General features: G+C 39.0%; 1 protein-coding gene and 1 long non-coding RNA gene across 5 annotated transcripts in view; one reads left to right on the top strand and one right to left on the bottom strand.

Annotated features, from left to right (window-relative positions):
* LOC127687714 (myoferlin-like) overlaps positions 1 to 21,251 on the top strand; it is a 172,738-nt gene that overhangs the window by 81,591 nt on the left and 69,896 nt on the right. The window lies entirely within an intron of this gene.
* On the bottom strand, positions 80 to 16,077 carry LOC127687718 (uncharacterized). Of its 4 annotated transcripts, none has more exons than XR_007978494.1 (5): positions 15,985 to 16,077; positions 14,203 to 14,308; positions 1,217 to 1,360; positions 781 to 937; positions 80 to 589 (listed from the first exon to the last, which is right to left on the bottom strand). It is a non-coding gene; the product is annotated as an uncharacterized LOC127687718 (long non-coding RNA). The 4 variants fall into 4 exon arrangements; XR_007978492.1 differs by having other exon boundaries at positions 781 to 907; XR_007978493.1 differs by having other exon boundaries at positions 781 to 907; positions 15,946 to 16,026.

Genomic DNA, 21,251 nt, shown 5'->3' with positions numbered 1-21,251 from the left:
ATGTTCACTTGGCTTTTATCCATTGTGAAACATAATATACATAATAAAAAATAACAAAAGAAAGATTTCCACAACTGCATTCACTGTTTGAATTTTTATTTCTTATAACATGTAGTATATACATTAATATTTATCCAAAACAACATTCTTGAGTCTCATAAACTGCCCTCTCAACAAATTTAAAAATGCCCCTACAAGAATATTAGCATCACCAACTTTATCATGGACTTTTTGCTTATTAGAAGGTTTTTGATATATATTTATTACTATTCAATGTCAATATGATATCTAAGTAACTTGAGACTGTACAGATTAGCAGTTCCACAGCATAGTTCTAATGGAGCTACACAGCAAATGGATACACAACTCTGATAACTTATTTTGAGGTCCATGGTTTTGTTAGAAAATTTTAATCATAGCTACACTTAAAGGACAGATATTTTACCCTCTTGCTTTTCTTTAGAGTTTTAAGAACATATTAAAATTTCCTCAGAGATATATTTGTATCAGCTGGCACAAGAAAATTACCTTTTAAATCTTCTAGAATTTTCAAAATGTTCTTCAATATCATGGTCTTCCCAATTAGAGCCTAAAACATAGTACCAGAAAATTAATGATATACTATTGAAAAACAGGCAAAATTCGCTATGAAAGCTACAGTGGAAATTCAGTGAATCTGATTTATTTAGCTCATTCCTCATTGTTCTCAATTAAAATAACAGAAGATCTTCAATAACCAAGAAATATTTTTTCCTTACTTGAAAAAATTCACAGTCTTACCTAGAGCTTTGAGGTTCAGGAAGGTCGCCAACATCACATTTTTGTAGAGATTCTTCTGGGATGGATCCAACGATTCCCTCTCTTCCTCAGTGAAGTTCACTTGCACATCATCAAAAGTCACTGCTCCCTAAAGCAGTGTACAACCCAAAGCATGATACTGAAATCAATGTAAAGAAAATGTATACTTCATTTACTCTATAATCATACATTTCTGGTACTTTCTTCACTCAATTTCTGATTCAGAAGTTATAATCTAATTACCATGTCATTTTAGAAGGAACTTGAATTGAAAGATTCACCAATGTTGCTTCTGAACACTTTGCACTTTGAACTTTTCTTGCCTTGCAAGAGAAATGCCAATTAAGAGGGAGATGCGGGAGAAACAGATCTACAGAACTGAGCCCACATCCAAAAAGTTGTACAAACAATTACTCACTATAAAAATGCTCGGCAACCTGGGTGTATTTCCTCATTTCTTTAATCAGAGGGGTAACAGCAGGTGTAAGTCGTTGAGCCGGACACCAGCATGGTCTATGTAATGCAGTCCAGGAGAGCAGAAGGGATTAAAACCCTCAATCCCCTGAGGAAATCAAACAAGCAAACAAAATTGATAGAGAACTCACTGGTCTTTACTAATGTTCCTACAAAGAATTATACATGCATTGCAGTTCTTTGTTCATCTTGTAGAAACATGAAGTCAAACAGTAAAAACTGCAGCATTAATAAAATTTTACTAAAAGGGAATGCATGCTTTAATAGCTACAAATGGACAGTCGAAAATAATAGTAATATGAATGTTGATCATAAATAAGCAATTTAGGGCAAGAGAGAGAGAGCTCAGCATTGAAAAGGTCTTGATGGTCTTCCATATAATGGTGGATAATTTCTCGCAAAAACTTGGACCAACAACAACTCATAACTTCAAGATCAGGAGTTCTGAGGCCATCTTCTGACAACAGTAAAGATGAAACACACATGATATTCATATTCATGCACACAGGCAAAATATTTCTATTCATTCAAACATTTCAGAACAAAGACAAGACCGAGACTGAATGTCATACATATGAAACCCAATGATCCTGAAACCTCAAATAATATTGATGTCATAAACATATGCCATCCTGAGAAATAGAATATAGTCTGTATATTTGGCCAAATTTCAGTATTGGATGAAAGATATGGATGAAAAACAGCACAAAAATATGCTTATATTACAAATACAAGACACGTGTCTTTTGTGGTTTCTCTACCTACTTTAAGGGCCGAGAAAGCTTCACAGAGAAATTTGGTTTGGAAAAGAAAAGCAAAAATAAAATAAATTGAAAAATATAAAACCACGAGACTTGTACAAAGGATTATTATTGACTAGCAAATGTATCTATTGTATTTTATATGATTTAAGGAAAGAGATTGTAGTGAATGTATGGGAGCATGAGAAGAAAGCTGAAAGGTCAGTTTCAACCACAACACAGTAGACACCAAGAATAAGATGTTTCCCCTCTAAAAGAAAGGCAGGAGTAAATATGGAGTAGCGACTGAGGACACAGCCAATGAAAGTTTCCCAACATGAGTGCCATCCGATGGACAATCTCCAATCCATGACATTACTAATAGTACTGTGTTATGCTCCCACAAGGAAGTCTTGAGTCCATGGAGAGGCTCCACAAAGTCTGACTGAAAAAGCTGCAGAGATCCAGAGTCAAACCTTGCATGGACCTTGGGGACTCTTATGGAAGAGTTGGTGGGAAGATTAAAATCCCTGAAGAGGATAGATACTCCATAGGAAGAACAACAGACTCAACTAACAAGGACCCTTGTGGACACTCAGAGACTGAGCCACAAACCAGATACAATACACAGGCTGGACTAAGGCCCCTGGCACATTAGAAGCAGATACTCAGCTCACTCTTGATGAAGGTCATTCAACAACTGAAGCAGCTTTCCCTATAGCTGCCAGGGGACTATCTTTGGACTCTGTTCTCCTAACTGGGCTGCCACATCTGGACTCAGTGGGGGAGGATGCACTTAACTCATAAGAGACTAGATGCACCATTTTGGGGGGATACCTTGGGGCCAAAAAACTTCTCAAAAAGAAACAAAGGAGACTCTGTTATAGAAAGGGACCTATAATAGTGACAGTGTTCAGGGTGATAATGAATTTATAAATTATTGGAGTAACAAAAATAAAAGAGAAAAATAAAAAGTTTCAGTCTATAAACACTCTCCTCTTCTCCAAAAGCTTTCAGGAAAGGTTCCTCCTACATGATCTTTCACAAGCACCACAAAGAGAATCCGACAGGACAGACAAGTGGCCCAAAACATCATCTTATCTAGAAAGTTTTGATTCAATCAACTGCATCCTGAACCTTGACACGAAAGTCTCATGCTAATCCTGTGATGAAAATGCATTCAGTCTACAGTGATCCCAATAGTTTGTAGGAGCTCCTCCACTGTTCAGATGTCTAAAGTCTCTTTTGACACTCAAGGCCAAATCTTGAAAGTCACATCTTGTAGTATCAGACTGCAAGTTATATCTTTCTAACTTACAATGGCACAGAATACTCCTTCCCATTCCAATATAGGGATGTGCACATAGGTAGAGAGAATATTAGTCCAGGCAAGAAACAGAGTGGGGTAAACATCAAATCCTATTGCTTTGTCTGAGACACATTGGACCTCACTTTCTAAAGGCTTAGATGGCCCTATTCCTGTAACTTCTCATACATTTCTCAGTTCGGGTACTTCCTCTCCCTGTATGCATCTCTCCATAGGAGATTTCTCAATGCCTCGGGCATCTAACCAAGTTGTGGTCACAAAATGCTACTCAAGCATCATTCTCATAACTTCACTGCAATGAACTCTCACAGAGGCTTCCCTGGGGCTCTGACTCTGCCAAAAGACTGACTCAAGCCAAACTGAAACCATAGAGGAAGAAACCATGACCTTAAATTATTAATCTATCAATTTTCAGAAGCAGCACTGTATTAATGATCCTCCTAAGTTTGGCTTCTTAGTTGATGGACTCTGCCTCACTTGGATCATAGTTGCAGCAGGTTTTATTCATAGTTCCTTTTTGGAACTAGGAAACACTTTGCCTACTCCTTCCGTTAATTTATGATCCATCAGGAGGAAGTGTTATACTTAGTGTACACTTAGGGCATCTACCCACTAGAGCATGTGCTTCACTAAGTTCATATCTGTTTTATTTATAACAGTTAGAAACCGAAAAGTATCAAGATGTCCCTCAACCAAAATTTGTATACAGAATCAGTGGATCCCTTACAAAATGGAATAATATTTAGTCTATAAAAACAAGGACATTAGGAATTTTCCAGGCAAATGGAGACGTCTAGATACTATCATCCAGTGTTAGGTATCCCATTACCCAAAGGACATAGATGTATGTATTCACTTACAAATGGATAATAACCATAAGGTAGAGGATATCCACACTACATTTCTTGGCCATGAAGAAACTAAACAAGAAGGAAGGCAAAGGAGCTGTATAGATAGCTCAGCTGGTAAGAGCACTAACTGCTCTCATGAAGGTCCTGAGTTCAAATCCCAGCAAGCACATGGTGGCTCACCACCTCCCATAAGTAAATTTGAAACCCTCTTCTGCTGTGTCTGAAGACACCTACAGTGTGCTTATATATAATAAATAAATACATCTTTAAAAAGAACAAGGAAGGCTAAAATGACCATGGCTGAATCTCACTCAGAAGTGAAAATAAACCAGTCATAAAAGGTAGATGAATGACAGACAACTGGAAGGGCAAGTAGTTAAGAAAGGGGAAAAGAGGTAAGGAGCAGGTGTGGTGAGAGAAAAGAAAGGGTCAGAGGGTGAGGAAAATGAATTGAATTCTGCAGCTGTCAGGGAGATAGTTGCGGGCACCTTTAGGATGTGCTACAGACCAGGAATGGGAGGGAAACCAGGAGTCTATGGTTGTGATCTTAGCTGAGATGCATAGCAGTGAGATATGGACCCTGAGGAGGCCAAATCCTGCAGCCACACAGTCCCCCCTGTGGAGAGTTAAGGACACAAACAGAACCAACAACATTTCCACCCAAAATTTATACTGTCTAAAAGAAATGCAGGCAAAAAGATGGAACAGAGAATGAGGGAATGGCCAAATTATACCAGACCCAACTGGTGACACATCCCGTGGGCAAGCACCAATCCCTGATATTACTGAGGATATACTTTGTTATACTTCCAGAGAGTAGCTTAGCATATGTCCTCTGATAGTCTCCATCCAGCATGTAACTGAAGCAGATGCAGACACCCACATTCTAACATAGGACAGAGTTCACGGAGTTTTTTGAAGCATTGGGGAAAGGACTGAGGGATCTGAAGGAACAGGAAGTTCATAAGAAGACCCACAGTCTCAACAAACATGGACACTACAAGACTCTCAGAGACTGAGTCACCATCTAAAGAGCATGTTCAGGATGGTCTGAGTCCCCTACCATATATGTACTATGTGAGCTACTTAGTCTTCATGTGCTTCCCCCAACAAATGGAGTAGGAGATATTTTTTATGCTGTGGACTGTCTGTCAAAACTGTTCCCCTACCTTGACTTCCTATCTTTATCTCAGTAAGAGATATATGCCTAAACATGCAGAGACTTGAAGTGCCATGTTTGATGGATACTCCAGTGGTTTCCAAGCTCTTTGGACAGATAGTAGGAGTTACGAATGAAGGGCTCTGTAAGGTGGAAAGGAAACATGGGAGAACGTGGAATTTAAATTAAATAAATAAGTGATAAATAAGTGGGGAAAATGAACAAATACATATAAATAGAACAAAAATATAGAAGGAAGATCAGTATTTTTAAATTTTACTCCACTCAATAATTCGGGTGTAAGCAAAGGAGACGAGTTTTTTTTTTTTTTTTTTTTTTTTTTTTTGCCAAAATTTCACAGAATCGGCCTCTCACTAAAATTTACACTGTCTATTTTCCTCTGAAATGCAATGATTTCAATTTCCTCTGTCTGTGTTCTGTCAACACTCCATTCTCCTAAGTCCTATGAGAACAACTTTTAAGATCCATGAACAGCTTTCTAGAAATTTTGCCATCTCAATTTCTGATAATCTAAACATTCCTTCAAAAGAGAACACAGATTCTGTGTAGTAGCAAAATCCCGTGTTGATAATTCTATTGTGCATTTTCTTTTTATCTGGTTGTTGCTCTAAGTTGTTACTCTTCTGCTGAGATGGAATCCTCTGAGCAAAAACATCTCAAGTAATAATCATTTGCTGTGAATGATTCTTCAGACATGTCACAGTTCATCACTATGGGAACTTAGAGTAGAAACTGAAGCTACAAACTGAAGGTAAAAGCATGGGCAACATTGTCTCCTGGCTTGCTCTCCTGCTTGGTCAGTGTCCCATGCTCAGGTAGCTCTCTCATCCAGCCCAGGCCCATTTGCTTATGAATATTGTCACCCTCAGTGGAAGAGCCTTCCCACAACAATCTTGAACACTATATCACACAGATATAGCAACCAGCCATTCTGATGAGAGCACACCCTCAACAGAGTATCCTTCAAATAACTGTAGCTCTGAAATGTTGAAATGTTGGCTGATTCACCTCATTCCTTATTATTTCTCATTGTGGTTTGCTAAGATTATCTCTTACTGCCCATCTCCTCTCTTAGCTTTCAAAATTAGGTAGCATTCTGTCTTGAATATAAATACCAAACAGGTCAGCAAAAGGGCATCACTCAGTCAACACTCTCTGAAAATCTAGACAGCAAACAATAACCCAGGAAAAAACACTAAGCCAAACAAGACAAACTGAGAAACCTGTACTTAGAACTATACTCACCACAAACACTGATGCCTAGACACCAGCATAGAAAGATAAGGAATATCATCCAGGAAAATAAGTCACTTCTTAGGACATGTTAGACAAGTAGATAGAAGAAGAAGAGGAGTAGGAGAAGGACGAAGAGGAAGAGGAAGAGGAAGAGGACGAGGAGGAAAAGGAGGAAGAGGAAGAGGAGGAAGAAGAAGAACAACAAGATGATCAATCTGCATAAAATATTTCAAAGGAAACCATAAAGGAAAACTTTCCCAAACTAAAGAAGGTGTAAATTTGGTTTTGTCATGGAATGTCTTGCTTTCTCCATCTATTGTGATTGAAACTGGGGAAGACCCTTGAGGACATCGGTACAGGGGGAAAGTTCCTGAACAGAACACCAATAGCTTATGCTCTAAGATCAAGAATTGACAAATGAGACGTCATAAAATTACAAAGTTTCTGTAAGGAAAGGACACCAAAAAGAGGACAAATTGGTAACCAACAAATTAGGAAAAGATCTTCACCAACCTTACATCAGATAGAGGGCTAATATCCAATATATATAAAGAACTCAAGAAGTTAGACTCCAGAAAACCAAATAACCCTATTAAAAAATGGAGTACAGAGTTAAACAAAGAATTTTCACCTGAAGAAGTTCGGATGGCGGAGAAGCATCTTAAGAAATGCTCAACTTCATTAGTCATTAGGGAAATGCAAATCAAAACAACCCTGAGATTTCACATTACACCAATCAGAATGGCTAAGATTAAAAATTCAGGAGACAGCAGATGTTGGCGAGGATGTGGAGAAAGAAGAACACTCCTACACTGCTGGTCGGGTTGCAAATTTGTTCAACCACTCTGGAAATCAGTCTGGCGGTTCTTCTGAAAACTGGACACCTCATTTCCAGAAGATAATGCTATACCACTCCTGGACATATACCCAGAAGATCCCAAAGCATGTAATAAGGATACATGTTCCACTATGTTCATAGCAGACCTATTTATAATTGCCAAAAGCTGGAAAGAACCCAGGTATCCCTCAACAGAAGAGTGGAAGCAAAAAATGTGGTATATCTACACAATGGCGTACTATTCAGCCGTTAGAAACAATGAATTCATGAAATTCTTAGGCAAATGGATGGAGATGGAGAACATTATACTGAGTGAGGTAACCCAGACTCAAAAGGTGAATCATGGTATGCACTCACTAATAAGTGGATATTAACCTAGAAAATTGGAATACCCAAAACATAATCCACACATCAAATGATGTACAAGAAAAACGAAGGAGTGGCCCCTTGTTCTGGAAAGACTCAGTGAAGCAGTATAGGGCAAAACAAGAACAGGGAAGTGGGAAGGGTTGGGTGGGAAAACAGGGGGAGGGAAGGGGGCTGATGGGACTTTGGGGAAGTGGGGGTCGAGAAAATGGGAAATCATTTGAAATGTAAATAAAAAATATATCGAATTAAAAAAATAAAGAAGGTGCGTGTTAGTGAACAACAAGCATCAAAAATACAAAACAGATAGGGAAAGAGTCCCTTTGCTACATAATAATCAAAACACTACACATATGTATTAAAGAAATATAAAAAACTACAGCAGAAAAATATTAAATAAACTAAACAAAAAGTTGTAATATATGAAATCAGAACTATTAGATTCAAAACTGCCTTCTTTTAAGGAATCAATTAATTACTTATACAAGGTTTTCCCTGCAGGTATTCCTACAGACCAGAAGAGGGCACCAGATCACATTACATATAGATGTGAGCCACCATGTGATTGCTAAGAATTGAACTCTCATGACCTGTGTAAGAAAAGCCAGAGTTCTTAACCTGTGAACTGTCTGTCAAGGCCTATTCCTGCCATATTAATGTATATTATAAAAGACACACAGATCTGGGCACAGGTGCTGCATAGTCCCAGAAACCACCCATGCACCTACAACAAAGCAACTGGTTCAGATGTTTTGGACAGAATTACAATCAGCAATGATACTGAAGTTATTAAGAGGTCATTGTCTGAACTAACAAGTAAGAAGCACATCTAGAAACCTCACATGTAGTCACATCTCGCTGATGTTTCCCATCCAACTCCATAGAGGACCCACCAACCCAGTGCATACAGCTCAGCAATGTGTTCCTCCCCAATATAGGCAGGTATCCTGTGCTCATGAGGTCTTGATTTCAGAGCTTCCCTGAGGTCCCATCACAGCACCCAACAGTAGAGCTCAAAGCAGGATGTGGAGAACAGTTCAAACTGCACAGCCACAGTGAAGACACAGAAAGCCTCCCGAAAGACCTCACCTCTTTGTCTGACTCTGCCAGCAGACTTGATTGGCCAGGGAGTCTTACACCTCCTCAGGTTAAAGTGTGCTTCTGGTCTAGGCCTGCCCTTTTCCAGATTTCAGGAGTGGATTGCACTCCATTAGCAATTGAAAGAAGATTCCAAGACAAATCTTACCCTACCCAGTCCTTTGGTAGTACACACCATTCCAGCTCTGGCCAGTTAGCTGCCTGTTCTTTCCCTCTGTGAACCAAGATGTTACCAGGACCTGACTTCTGACATTGCCTGAGCTTTTCTCAAAGCAGTTGTCTTCTTCCCATATTCAAGAAGAATAGCTGGCAATGACTATTACTCAATATGCATTGGTGGTATCTCTCTGAACGACTAATGGATAACCCAATGCTTGATCCAGGGTATTAACATTAAAGATGGGGTTGTAATGACAAGACTTTCACCCAGGCAGTGGTGGTACATGCCTATAATCCTAGCTCTTGACAAGCAGAGGCAGGTGAATTTCTGAGTTCCAAGCCATCCTGGTATACAGAGTGACATCCAGGAAAGCAAGGGCCATACAGAGAAAACCTGTCTCTAAAAAAAACCAAGAAATAAGAAAGAAACAAAAAACAAATGAAGAGTTTTGTTTATGGCTAAATGCTGAGATCAGGAAAACTGAAGCTTCCTTCAACAGAGGATAGGTTGCCAACAACCACAGGAGAAAAGCAAGAAACATAAGGGGATCTCTTTTGAGCACTATAACTAGTCAGCACATTTTCATCCATGGCAAAGGAAAGAAAGAACACAGTTGGATTAGAACAGATTTTAGAGATAAGCCTATATCAAATCATAGAGAAAGTGAGTCTTTCTATGTATATAGAAGGGGTCGTTAATAGAATGTCCCAATAAAGTCTGTCAGCGAAGGAAAGCTAGAAATATCACATCTTTTTTATTTCATGTTGCAGGATATTACAGCTGATCTTCATTATATACCAGAATACTTAAGAAATAAGTACTTCCAATGTGAGTTTTAAAATAAAATAAATAAACAAATCACCTTTGTTTTGTAAAATAAAGTAGTACAAATAGAAAAAACAAAAATGACCTTTCCACTTGTAGGTTGCAAAAAGCATCTACAGCCTAGATCAAAGGTGGATCTCAACATCTCAAAAGATCAAGATTAAGAAAGGGCTTTTACTCCCAAAGGTATAATTAAGAAATATTCCCCACAGTAAACATGGTTAGAGTTAGGGTTAGGGGATTAGAGTGTTATGACGAGAATCAGGACAAGGGTTGTTAGGGTTGGGATGCTTAGGAAATTAAGGAGTTAATATAGGATTAGAGATTTAGGATAAGGCCCAGGATTAGGCTCAGGTTTAGGATTAATGTAGCCATCATTATTCTTGATGGTTTCACTGAATCAATAGAATCCCTATTACACAAAGAAGAAATGTCAGGGTTAGGGTAAGTCTCAGGATCAGGTCAGAGGATTTGTTGGTTGTGTGAACTCAGCTCCTATCTTTTTGCTCATCTGCCTTCCTAGTCTTCTTTTTCATAATATCAAAATCTTTCCTGCCCAAATGAAGGAGGAAAATGAGTTATCCAGGAACCTAGAATTCCCAGAAGGGAAATATCTTTACATTATTATGGAACCCAGTTTACATACAACAGAAAACAATACAGTTTTTGTTGTTCTCAATTTCACAATATGGACAAAATCATGAGACTTGGTGCCCCTCTTTGGTAATAATATCATAAATATTGCATGGGCCAGGTGTCTTCACCATAGATTTAGTAAATATAACCAAATGGTACAACACAAAATGGTCTCCATCATTATTCTTGGTGGTCTCACTGAGTCAATAGGATCCCTATTGTACAAAATATCAGACCAATAAGTTATTCATTTTATATCTTAATGGTTTGTTCTGTTCTTATTCTGATAGCTTCTACCTTATTCATTCAATGGTTTCTCTAAAGAACCTAAAAGTTTATCTATACCACTAGCAAACTAGCATTCCAACAAAGGAAGTAATGACTTTGATATTCACAAATTCAAGCAGATAAACAAGGGATAAGTTGCCAAGGGCAAGACAGACTGCTGCCAGCAAAGAATAATTGCCCTACCCTATGCTGGGTCTCACTGTCATTTAGCTAATTTTCCTCTGAGATAAAACGGCCTTCAGTACTCTTCTGCTGCAGATATGTATGGTTTACTTTCTGTCCAAACTAAAACTATGTTTACTAAAGATTTTTATGTGAAGTTTTCACAAGACAATCAATCAAAATTATGGAAAAAAATCTTAGGCAAGCAAATAAACATAAATTCATGGCTTAATGAAATTTGTCTTTTGTTACTTATGTATAGAATATTCATATGGAATCATGATTTATTCTTCATATCTTTTTCTTAATACCAAATAGATTACAAGTAAAGTTAACTGGTTAACTTTGACTAAGTTAATTTTATTCATAATAAATAAAACTTAAAAATTAATATGAATTGACCAAACTATATTTAATCAATAAATCCCCACAGGCAAAATAAATATAAAATGATATTATGTCTCTGAATCTTTATTTGTAATGGGTAACTTGATGATAGATGTATTTAAATTGTAATGTCTACTTTTAAGTACCTGATGTTTGTAAACATACAGATCTGGTCACAGTGATATCTCTATGAACCCTATCCCAATGCTAGTATAAAACAAGGTCACTATCCCTTAGGGTTCTAAATTAATTGTAAAGATTTTTGTTTTCCTAGACCTGAGTTTGCTCTTCATATTAGACTTTGTCTTCACTCAATGTAAAAAAGTTATATGTGTGCTTTGAAAATGAAATATACATGTGTAAATATTTATATAGACAAAAACACTTTAATAATTTAAACAATATTTATTTCCCAAAAGGCTTCACTAAAACCAATAAATATACTAATATAGAAAGATCAGCACAGGGCTTCTGACTTATTGTCTAAATTAAACAACAACCATTTTTATATCTTCCACTCCCTTGAATTAATATAATCAGAGAAGGCCTTTCTAAATGTTATTAAAACTCTATGAAATGAGAAGACATGGGTGGCCAGTATTTCTATAATTTGTAGGGGCAATAACTAGTTAGGTCAATGTGAATTTGTCTAAAGATTTCCTGAGTAAATTGTTTTTGATGTCTAGAATATACTTCAGGGCTGGAGGGAAGGCTCAGCATTTAGGAGCGCTGGCTGCTCTTCAAGAGGTTCTGAGTTCAATTCCCAGCAACCACAAGGTGGATCACTACCATCTGTCATGGGATCCTCTGCCCTCTTCTTCTGTGTCTGAAGACAGGGATATTATGCTCACATACATGAAATAAATAAATAAACAATAATTTGACCATTACCCTCTGATAAACTATGATATTTTTAAAATGTGGTGTCATTGAAACTTAGAAAGAGGGAATAAAAATTGTTTATTCCCCACTGCTGAATTAATGTTCTGACAATACAATGTAGATCTATTTATTAAACCTATTGTATCATTTGGTGTTAACATTTAACGGTCTTAATGAAGAAGGATTTACATATATATATATATATATATATATATATATATATATATATATATATATATGCTACTATGTCTTCTACTCTGATCCTACATAGTTGGAGTTCAAGGTCCCCCTTTTATCATCTTAAAAAGCTGTCTGAAAGCACATTTTCTAGAAAGGAGAAGGGCCAGGACTACTGAGTATCATCAGCCATCTTATTTTTCATTCCATTTCAATCATTGGGAAGAAAGAATAATTAAAGCCACCTTATTTTGGTAAATATTATGTATTTATTTTTTACCATACTTGAATTATAAAGGTACCAAGTAAAAGACACAAAAGACTTGGAATTCATAAGATTTAAAGCACTAGAGTCGGACAGACTATTTTGTATAGCTCCTGTTAATAATTGTGAGATATCATTTGTCTGCAATGGGGAGTTAGAGAAAGGATCCAAGGAGCTGAAGGGGTTTGCAGTGCCACAAAAGGAACAGCAATGATTTACCCAGTACTCCCAGAGCTCCCAGGGACAAAATCATTAACCAAGGAGTACACATGGAATTACTCATGTCTCCAAACACATCGGCAGCAGAGGACAGTCTTGTTAGAGACACCAAAAGGAGGAGAGGCCCTTGGCCCTGGAAAGACTTGATGCCACAGTGTAGAGGATTACCAGGACAGAGGAGCAGGGGATGGTTGATTGGGGAAGGGAAATGGCTTAATAGATTTTCAGGAGAGGGGGAATCAAGGACAGCAGACAAAATTTGAAATGTAAATAAAGAATATATCTAATTAAAAAAGAAAAAAAATAGATACGGTGGACAAAAATCTGTATTATAAACTTTCCTGGTATTAACCCACAAAGAGTTCTGCAACTTATGAGAAGGCAAAAACACAAACGATTGGAAAAAGGAAGAAGGAGGAGGAAAAAGAGGAGGAGAAGGAGAAGAAGGAGTAAGAGGAGGAGGAGGAAAAGGAGGAGAAGGAGGAGAAGAAGAAGCAGAAGAAGCAGAAGAAGCAGAAGAAGAAGAAGAAGAAGAAGAAGAAGAAGAAGAAGAAGAAGAAGAAGAAGAAGAAGAAGAAGAAGAAGAAGAAGAAGAAGTTGTTGATGATGATAAAGGTCTGGAAAACATTTCCAATAAAATCATAAATGAAAATTTTCTTAAACTAAAGAAGGTGCCTGGTAACGTACAAGAAGCATCAACAATACCAAACAGAGTGAGAAAAAGCCCCTTGGCCACGTAATAATCAAATCACTAAACATATCAGAATTATTAGATTCATACCTATTGTCTTATTTTTAAGGAATTAATTCATTACTTATACAATATTCTCTCTGCATGTATTCCTGCAGAGCAGAAGAGGGCAAAAGATTCCATTTCCTATGGTTATGAGCCACCATGTTGTTGCTAAGAATTGAACTCCTGACCTGTGTTGGAACAGCCAGAGCTGTTAACCTCTGAGCAATCTCTCCAGGCCTATTCCTGCCTTCTTAATGTATATTATAAAAGACAAAAAGGTCTGGACACAGGTGTTGCATATTCACAGAAACCACCCATGCTGCTACAAAAAAGCAACTGGTCCAGATGTTTTGGACAAAATTACAATCAGCCATGATACTAAAATTATTCAGAGATAATGAAGTAAGAACTATGAAGTAAGTACCCCCCCTAGAAACCTCACAGGAAGTCAGATCTGGCTGATGGTTCTGATCCAACCCCATAGTGGACTGACCATTCCAGCTTCCACTGCTCGTCCTCATGTTCCTCCCCATTGTGGGCAGTGATCCTGTGCTCACCATGTGTGGATTTCAGAGCTTCCCTGAAGTCCTCTCACAGCACACAACAGCAGAGCTCAGAGCAGGTCACAGAGAACCATTCAAGCTGCACAGCCACAGGGAACACCTCAGAAGGAGAATAAAAGGGTGAGGATTAGCATGAAGATCAATCAGCATAAATGTCTAGAAAACATTTCCAATAAAATCATAAATGAAAACTATCCTAAACTAAATAAGGTGCCTGTTAGTGTAAAATAAGTATCAAAAATACCAAACAGATTGGGGAAAAGTCCCTTTGCTGCATATGAATCAAACACTAAACATCTAAAATAAAGTAATACAAAAAAAGACAACAGAAATAATTAACATAACTAAAGAACACAAAAACAAGTTAGCCTGGGACCTAGCCACACCCATCCCACAGCCCTGGACCCCAACCAGCTCCAACATGATCTTTTATGCTCCTTGGGAAAGAGTAAGCCCAGACCTCAGTAAACTCTACCAGTTCTTTGTTATTTCACAGCCTGGCCTGTCGCGTTAAGGAACTGGACTCAGTTTATTGGCCTGTGAATTCCCTACCTGTCTCACCAGCTTACAAGCAGAAGCAAGGGCTGGACCACAGCCCAGACATCAATGTCGGCCAGGCTCGTCTTCTGTCCCCACAGGAGGGTCGTACCAGGAGGCCACTGTCCCCTCCTGGAGCACAGAGAGTGTTTGCACTCCGCCCAGCTGCAAACTTTCCAGGGCGGGAAGCCTGCGCCTTGCCCATCCACTGTCCCTGTCTGGAGGAGCACAGAGAGGTTTTGCACTCCGCCAGGCTGCAAACTTTCCAGGGCGGGAAGCGCGCACCTTGCCCGGCCACTGTCCCTGTCTGGAGGAGCACAGAGAGGTTTTGCACTCCGCCAGGCTGCAAACTTTCCAGGGCGGGAAGCCCTCGCCTTGCCTAGCCACTGTCCCTGCCTGGAGGAGCACAGAGAAGGTTTGCACTCCGCCCCGCTGCAAACTTTCCAGAGCGGGAAGCCCACTCCTTGCCTGGATACTGTCCCTGCCTGGAGGAGCACAGAGAGGGTTTGCACTCCGCCCCACTGTAAACTCTCCAGAGCAGGAAGCCTGAGCCTTGCCTGGCCACTGTCCCCGCATGGGAGGAGCACAGAGAGGGTTTGCACTGTGCCCTGCTGCAAACTTTCCAGAGCGGAAAGCCCGCGCCTTGCCTGGCCACTGCCCCTGCATGGAGGAGCACAGAGAAGGTTTACACTCTGCCCTGCTGCAAACTTTCCAGAGCGGAAAGCCCGCGCCTTGCCTGGCCACTGCCCCTGCATGGAGGAGCACAGAGAGGGTTTACACTCTGCCCTGCTGCAAACTTTCCAGAGCGGGAAGCCCGCGCCTTGTCCGGCCACTGTCCCCCAACTGGAGGAACACAGAGAAGGTTTGCACTCCGCCCCACTGTAAGCTCTCCAGAGCAGGAAGCCTGAGCCTTGCCTGGTCACTGTCCCCGCCCAGAGGAACACAGAGAGAGTTTGCACTCTGCCCCACTGTAAACTTTCCAGAGCTGAAAGCCTGGGACTTGCCAGGCCTCTCCACAGTCACAGACCGCGTCTGTGGAGACAACAGGAGGATAGCGCAGAGTTACTCCAGAGCTCACAGACACCCGCAGCATGGAGCACTGTCTTCATCCGATTGCGCATGCGAATGTGGTCCCCCCACCCCCCATTCAGTACCCGGAAAGCTCGGCAACCCCAGCAGTCGCTAAAAGTGCACACTCACCTCCCTCCTGCCTCTGCCGCACCATGGACCCACACTCACCTTAAAACTCCAGGCCCACTTTCCTTCATAAAATAAAAGACAGGAAATGACGTTATTCCTGAGGCTGGACAAGGGGCAGGGTTTGGTGACGTCAGGGGAAGGGCCTGAGGTCGCATTTTGATGGACAGGGACGCTAATGTGGCACATACCCCTGGCTGAGAAAGATGGACGAGGGGCGGGACCAGGGATCAGAGTGACCTCAAGGAGAGGGACAGCAGTTTCTGGGTGACAGACAGTGCTGCCACCTGGTGTCCACCTGCTGCTGTGACTGATAGATGCGGGGAGGGGCCAGGGCTTGTGTGACATCACGGGGCAGGTACAGTGGTTTCCAGATGGCAAAGAGGGGCTCCAACAAGGCTCCCGCCCTGGCCTGAGAGAGAGGGGTGAGGGGCGGGGTCGGCGTGACATTGGGGCGGCGCCAGCGGTCACTGTGTGACTGACAGTGATGCCATGGTGACATTTTCACTGAATTTGAAGAAATACATAAATATGTGTGTTAAAATTGAAGAATTTGTTGTACAATAATACACATGAAATTATAAACATAGATAATACATCAAAACTAACTGACAAACCATGTAAAAAATTCTAATCAAATTGATGGCTTTCATGGAAAATATTTCTTACAAAATTGAAGAAATATACAGATAATTTCTTTCACATTGAGATTTGGCATTGAAAATAAATACACATAAAAACTTGACAAAGAAAACTTAATGTGTAGGCAAATTCAAGTTTAGGAAAAATTTGAAAAATGAAGTGTTAAATTTGAAGAATCTGTTGGAAAATAATAATGGTAAAAAGATACATTATCTTTACAAAATGAAGGACCTCAAAATATTTTCTTATAAAATTTATGATTTCATGGAAAATATTTCTGATAAAATCAAAGAAATATATAGAAAACTAGGGTTTTATTGAAGATTTTCATGGGAAATTATTCAGATAATACTGTGTACATAAAACATCTCTAAATAATTGAAAAATTAAATAGAAATATTTTCTGATAAAATTAAAGATTCTCTTAACTAATATTAATAGTAATAGTGAAGATAGATATATTTGTGAGTGTTAAAATTGAAGAATTTGTTGGGAAATAATAATAATAAAATAGTATACATAGAAAATATACCTAGAACATTGTCTAAGAACCTAGAAAAATTTTGATAAAATTGAAGATTTTGAAGGAAAACATTTCTAATACAACTGAAGTAATATACAGGAAATGTATTAAAAATTGAAGATATTAGAATAATAATACAGATAAAATGTTAGACATACAAAATATGTCTAAACTATTTTAAAAAGGTAGTAGAAACATTCACTGAAAATATTTGTGGAAAAATGAAGTAGAACATGAAATATTGAAGGTTTTAATTGAAAAATAATACAGATAAATGGTAGGCATAAAAATTACTTAAATGACTTAAAAATAAAATAGAAGCATTTTGTGATAAAATTGAGAGATTACATGAAAACCATTTTTGACAAAATTGAAGAAATATAGGGAAAAGAGTTTTAAAATTAAATAATTTGTTGGAAAATAATCCTAAAAAACTTAGACAATTTTTTCTTTACTAAATGGCCAAGAACATAGAAAAATTTTGAGATGAAAGGGAAGATTTTCATGGAATATATTCCTGATAAAATTGAAGAAATACATAGAAAAAAGTATGAAAGTTGAAGATTAAAAAGGAAAGGGATACTTCTAAAAGGATAAACATCAACATATTTCTAAATTAAATAGAGAATTAGAAAATTTTGTTAAAATTGGAGAGTTACATGGAAAATGATCCTAATAACATTGAGGTGCTATAAGGGAACTTCAGGTAAGCTCCATTTTTGAGACAACCTGAGCACAGAGTCGCTGCCCATAGTAAGGAGGAGCAGACATATGAGCAGTGGGAGCAGTGGTGGTTGGTCCTCCCTAGAGCTGCATGGGAATTGTCCGCCAGGTGTAGCCAGATGTTTGCACCTGTGAGGTCCCTTGTGGTGCTCCTCCCTTGCTAGATCAGGCCGTGACCTCTGAATAACTTCACTATCAGGGCTGAATCTGTTCAAAATACTTGGACCAGGGGCTTGCTTGAAGAAATACGATGGAGAGGTTTGCAAATTTGACAGCGCTGGTTTCTCTGGAATCTTCTACAAGTCCTGCCCTCAGCATTGACCACTTAGATGTAAGATCCACGTGCAATTAATTTTGTAGAGCAGTTAAAAGGCCTCTCATATACTGGGGAGCACTGCCATAATAAACTGAGATGTATAAGAGTAGAATTTGTGATGTGAAAGACTTACCAAGCTTAGGAATAGTGACAGTAAGTAGCATTTAGCGGATGGAGGACGGCCTTAAAAACACGCCATGGATGAATAGTGTGCTAAGCAGGGCAGTTAGACCTGAGAATGCTGAGATTTACATGTTCACCAGGTTTGTTTAGAAATCTGTCTCCAAACCATCATGGGGACAACTGTGATGTACAACCAGCCAGTGTGAACATGCTTATAGCAAAACACGGGTATAACAACCTGCTCAAACTGTCATTACAGAGTCACAACCAACAATAAGGCCTGGTGTGCCTGATACCCCCATTTTCTAATTGAGGAAACCATAGTTCGGCCACATGGGACAGACTACAGTGGGTGACAGACATTTGAGATGGAAAAACATGTATGTACATGCAGACAGGAGCCGAGCATGGCGGTTCTCTGAGAGGCAACACTAGTGACTTACTGAGACAGATGCAGATACTCACAGCCAACCATTGGACTCGGGTCATGGATCCTAATGGAGAGTTAGGGGAAGGATGGAAGGATAGGTAGGGGAAGCCAATCCCTTAAGAAGACCAACAGTATCAAGTAACGCAGACCCCTGGGAGCTCAGAGAGACGAAGCTGTCAACTGAAGAGCACACATGGGCTGGTGCATGGCCCCAGGAACACATGTAGCAGAGGACAGCATTGTCTGTACTCAGTAGGAGACTATACAACTGGTTTGTTTTTGTTTTTGGTTTTGGTTTTGGTTTGGTTTTTCGAGACAGGATTTTTTAATTTTTTCCCCCCAAGAGAGGGTTTCTCTGTGTTGCCCTGGCTGTCCTGGAACTCATTCTGTAGACCAGGCTGGACTTGAACTCAGAAATTGCCTGCCTCTGCCTTCCAACTGTGGGGATTAAAGGCATGTACCACCACCACCACCCAGTATTTTAAGTCATTTTTAAATGACTTTTTTTATTGGCAATTGTCCTTATTTTCATTTCAAATGTTTTCTCCTTTCCAGGTTTCCCCTTCCTGAAATTTCCTATTGAATCCCCCTTTCCCTGCCTCTGTGAGGTTTCTCTTGATAAATAATTGTTGAGTATATATATATATATATTTTAGAGCACAACAAATAGCAAATAGCATTCACTCACTATAGTGTATATATATACATATATATATATATATATATATATATATATATATATATATATATATATAATGTATACTATGTATTCAGTATAGTATATCAATCTACCTATACTATGTATATATATTTTAACAATATATTGTTTAATATTTAAATATAATTAATTTAAATATATAAATTCAATTCAGATATTCAGCTATATTTGCAATTATATATATATATATATATATACATATATGTGTATATATATATACATATATGTATATATATATACATACATACAAATAGCGAGGGCAGGATCAGCTAATGGGTGAGACAGGAGAGAAATACAGTGTCAGGAAATATAAGTATGTAGCACTGGAGGATGGCAAATTCCCCAGGAGAGATGGTTGCCTCTAGAAAGTCCCAGAAACCAGGGAAGTGAGAAGTTCCCAGGTTCCAAGGGAAATGATGTCACCAAAATATCCAAAAAAGAAGAGACCAAACCCATAGAGACCACTTACAATAGATAGGCAAAGGTGCCCATGGAGGGGCAGGGCCACCCATCCATATCAAAACTTTATCCTAGAACTGTTCCTGTCTGAACACATGCAAGACCACATCAGAAGAGTCAGAGGGAGGACTGAAGGAGCTGTAGGGGATTCCAACCCCATAGGAAGAGCAATATCTTCTACCAGGCCACACAGAAATCCCAGGGACTAAACCACCATCCAAAGAGTGCACAGGGAGGTGCCCATGGGTCCAGCTGCATATGTAGCAGAGGATGGCCTTATCTGACATCAGTAGAGGGGAGGCCTTTGTCCTAGGGAGGCTCGATGCCCCAGTGTACGGCCGGACTAGAGCAGTGAGGTGGGAGTGGGTGAGTGGGTGGAGGGAAAAAGAACAGTGGGATGGGATGGGGTGTCTGTGGAGGGGACACAGAGGAAGGGTGATCACCTGAGATGTAAACAAATAAAATGATTAATTTTAAATTCAGGGAAAAAATTCTCCATTATATCAACTTGATATCCTACCGATGACTGCAACAGAACAGGAAGGTCAGGTAATGGTAATAAGGAGGAAATAGCAAAATCAAATGGGAAAAACAAGGAAACTGTGGTAAATGCAATAGTGATGTATCATAATTCCAATTAAAATGTCAAATAAGACTGAAAATGCTGCAGATTTAAAGAAAACAAAAGATGGCATTTGACACAAATCACTCCCTGTGATAGCACTTAATAACCCTATGTTATATGAAGAGTTTTCATTCTCCCTAGCAAGTGCAATTTTAAAGTCAGACTGATTTCTGACTACATAGAGGGAATTTTCAGTAGTCCGTTAGGGAAAAAAAAAATCTCACATGTGTGTTTTGATTGCTCGATTAAGCATGGCCACATTCTCTTTGACAGTTTTCCTTTTAAAGGTGTTTTTGGTAGTTCAATCATATATGCAATTTGACAAAAACAAAAGAGATTATTCAACTCACTCCATACCCTTTCATTCTTTTTCTTGTTATAAACTAAATTTCTAAGTTATCATTATTATTATAATTATAATTAGTAGTAGTAGTAGTAGAAATTAAAAAAAAAAACAAAAAATCCTGTAATAGGACAAAATTAAGGAGAAAGAGATGAAAAGAAGATAAAGAAAAATGTCTCAGAATCCCAAAGACAAACACAAACTCACAAAAAGAAATTCCATAAAAGCCGGCCTGTGGTGGTGCACCCCTGTAATCCCAGCACTCTGGGAGGAAAAGGCAGGTGGATTTCTGAGTTCGAGGCCAGCCTGGTCTACAGAATGAGTTCCAGGACAGCCAGGGCTATACAGAGAAACCCTGTCTCGAAAAAACCAAAACCAAGAAAACCAAAAATAAATAAATAAATAAA

The sequence above is a fragment of the Apodemus sylvaticus genome, chromosome 6 (genome assembly GCF_947179515.1).
Source record: "Apodemus sylvaticus chromosome 6, mApoSyl1.1, whole genome shotgun sequence".
Lineage (NCBI taxonomy): Eukaryota > Metazoa > Chordata > Mammalia > Rodentia > Muridae > Apodemus > Apodemus sylvaticus.
This window is presented reverse-complemented; position numbering and strand designations above follow the sequence as displayed.